Source organism: Parasteatoda tepidariorum, chromosome 9, assembly GCF_043381705.1.
Source record: "Parasteatoda tepidariorum isolate YZ-2023 chromosome 9, CAS_Ptep_4.0, whole genome shotgun sequence".
NCBI classification, from domain to species: Eukaryota; Metazoa; Arthropoda; class Arachnida; order Araneae; family Theridiidae; genus Parasteatoda; species Parasteatoda tepidariorum.
In genome coordinates, this window is record NC_092212.1 from 31399295 (window position 1) to 31403050 (window position 3756).

Below are 3756 nucleotides of genomic sequence, written 5' to 3' on the forward strand. Positions count from 1 at the left end.
TATCGTAACATTGTGATCTGCAGTTTGTTAATGAAATTTCATCGTAATTTAATTTCTCTAAAATTGTATTTTCGATCGAGGCTGCATCTTTAGCATGTATTTCAATAAAACTCAAAAAAGATTCTCCGTTGGAAACTTTTTTATTGATAAAATCAGCATCTACATACCTAGCTTCTTGGGACATTCGTTCTCGATGAGAGATATCAGGAGTTGAATCAAACAAAAGTCCATAATATTTATTTCTTTTGATATCGTTTATTAGTTGATTTCGAACTGTAGATGACAGAAGATGAATGAATTCATTTTGAATCTGTGGTGACAAATATGAGAACAACAAATTTTTCTGTTAACAAATTTTTTCATACTCTATTCACTTAATAATAGAATCGTCGAGTAGATGTAGTAAGTAATCTTATTTGATTTATTACTTACCAAGAATGCCTTGAACTTGAAAGTTAGTAACATAGTGAAATATACAATATAATTTATGCTGACATTAAACTTATATATAACATTTAATATTTAATAACATTTCATTTTTATTCTAAGCAGAGCGCGATGACAAGGACGTGAATTAAATATTGAATTATATTTAATATGAATTGAATATAATATTTAATATGAATTAAATATTAAATATTATGAATAATATTTATTAATTAACATTTATTATATTACACTGGCAATAATTTAAAATATATTTTCCAGAAATCAATTATAATAAAAAAAGAATTATCCAGCAATTTTTTGTTTTGCGGACCATTTGGCGCCCCTTTGTGAGTAGCGCCCGGGGCATGATGCCCCCCTTGCCCACCCCTCGCTACGCCACTGGGGAGAAGAGAATGGAGTACGGGGGAAGTCCCCTGAGTCAAGGAAAAATTAAAGATGATGAGAATTAAAAATGTACAATGTTAAGTACAGATCTGATATAAAAGAAATCTCAGCTCTATAAGTGACCCTCAACTGCAGATCGTAAATGATCATGGCAGAATGTCATCGGCACTGGTGAAAAGATCTAAGACAAGGACAGAAATGCTGCATTGTTACACAGTTTGAAGGGTTATTTTGCTATAAGAGAAATTTATTTAAACATTTTATTTTAGGAAAATAAGTTCATTTTAACTTTCATTGTTCAACAACCAAGCGGGGAAAAAAAAAGCTTTTAGAAGGAGTAAAAAAAAACTTAAAATTTCTTCTTTTTTAAAAAAAAAAATCTAGCTTCGCTTGACTCTGGCGACCTCCTTACTCGGAGCCCTATGCACTCACTTACTTGGCCTATACCTCGGACCGACCGTGCATGAATGTTCCTTCATTCTATGTACTATCCGTCCTTACTGTGGGAGCTTGACTTGACATGTATTGTAGCAGAGTACCTGCCCGCGAAGCGGGCATCTCACTCCTTCCTCTGATGAAATGGTACAATGGCTGAGACTAAATGGCTTTGGCAAAAAAGATTTGATTGTTGGCTGTGAAGCCTCTGTGAAATTACAGTCATATGTGAGTATTAAGTTTAGTTAAAAGCTGGAGATAATTCATAGTCTGATAATTACGGGGGGAGTCCCTTGAGTCAATAACAAGTGAAGAATTAAATATGTACAAAATACTGTGGGAGCAACGTTGACCCACCTAATATGGTGCCCCTGAAAGAGTGGTCAACAAATCTGCCATACTGATACCTGAATGACGAATTTCAATCGGGTTGGCATTGAAAGAAGATTATAGTCTTTAATCTCCATGAACAATGGGCTGTTGCGGGAATGTTTTACTTTAATTGGAAACGAAATAAATAAATAAATAATCATTTGATAAATAAATATAATAAAAAAAGAAAAGAATTTGCAGCTAACAATAATATATAATTTTTCACAGTAAATAATTTAGTAATAATTAATTTAATAAATAATAAACAATAAATAATTAATTTAATAAATAATTTAACGAATAATAAATAATTTAGTAATCGGAAAATCTCGTCAAATATCGGATAGAAATGAATCTTGCTTTAAAATGACAATATAGTTCTAGAAGTTAAAAATTTTAGAAAAAATTTGCTGAATTTTTTAAAAATTCATTATTTTGTTGAGTTTTAAAAGAAGAAAAAAAGTAAATACAGATATAGAAAACGATAATTTATGCCTGTTTTATCCAGTCAATAAGTAAAATAAAACCAGCATACAAACAGATGAAATAAAAATTATTATTTTACAATTACTAATCGCTCCCCAATCCCGGAAATACTGACGCAGTTCCTTAGGAGCAATCTTCTCATTCTTTTTTTTTTCTTCCAACATTTATTTAATACTTCAATTTTTATGCCTTGATATTTTTTTTTTTTTTTGTAGTTTATTTTAATTACATTAAAGGTTATAACCTCTTCTATTTATCGCTCACCAATCCACGGAGCTTCACATTTTAATTACTTCAAATAAATTAAACATAAAATTAACAGGCTTTGTTTATAATTTAATGTTTTCTAATTAAATTAAGAGAAAATGACTTATCGTAAATATGCCGAATGGCCAAAAAATGTGAAAATTAGGGATAATGTTTGTGAGGTCACGTCCACCCTGTTCATTAATATTAAAAAAAAATTATTTCTTCATAATTATCTGGAAAGCATTTTTTTTTTTTTTCGATAAATTTTTTTAAAGGTTCTTCTTACCATAGTCAGTGTTGTCATCAGGGTAATTCCATAGAAAGTAAAACATAGTGGATGAATTTTTTTCTTCAGATTAAATTGACACATCCTATATTATTTTTTTATTACAACTACAAAGAAGACTAAATTGGACGAATTTTTCATATTTCTCGGTATTTTTCATTTATTTATTTTTTTGGTAAATGTTTTTAAAAAGAATATTTGTTTTATTCAAAAATTTTGAGTAAATTTCGAATTACCAATTCATTTAGTAACTTACCCAAATGGTGTTCTGCAGAACCCTAGCCTTCAGTGGAAAGGTCACATGAATACCTTGACTTAGCACATTTTTTTTAACCAATTATGTTGTTCGAAACATGTAATTAAATTTATTATCCATTAATTATTTAATTAAAATGTTTGTGAAGAAAAGAAATTCAAAACAATGCCTTTTCTAGTAACAAAATTTTGAATGAATTATGAAAAGGATATGTATTTATGAAATTTTGCATTAGTATTTCGCACCGAATAAAAATAACCAAATTCAATAATGAAGAAATACATACAATGTTTCTCAGATAACCATTCGCAACATTTATTTTCACCCATTTTAGTTTTCATCTTAATGCAAACTGCATTTTAGCACATTCATTTTCAGTTTATTTATATACTAAAATCAAATTAAAAAACATGTATGTAACAAAAGCAACCATAATAAAGTAAATGCAAGAAACAAAAGTAACCATGGAATTGCCCCTCAGCTCCCACTTACCTTTGACAAACAATTTATTTATACAGGCTGCAACAGTTGTGAAAACATTTCCAAATTTAATTTTAACTGACACTGTAAAGTTTAATTAACTATGAATTGAAAAAAAAAACTTCTCCAAGAGGAGGATGTATGGTTTTGTTTTCCTTGCAGAAAGTAGTAGTAAAGAAAGGAACATCCATTTGACCTTGGATACATTCTACTTATTTTGATGATAAGATTTACTATATCAATTTCTAAGGAAGATAGCTAAGTAATAATAATACAAAAAAAAAAGATGCAAATAATTAAAATAACAGACTAAAAGTTATAAGACAAATCAAATGCAAAATTTAAAAAAAAAAAGAGG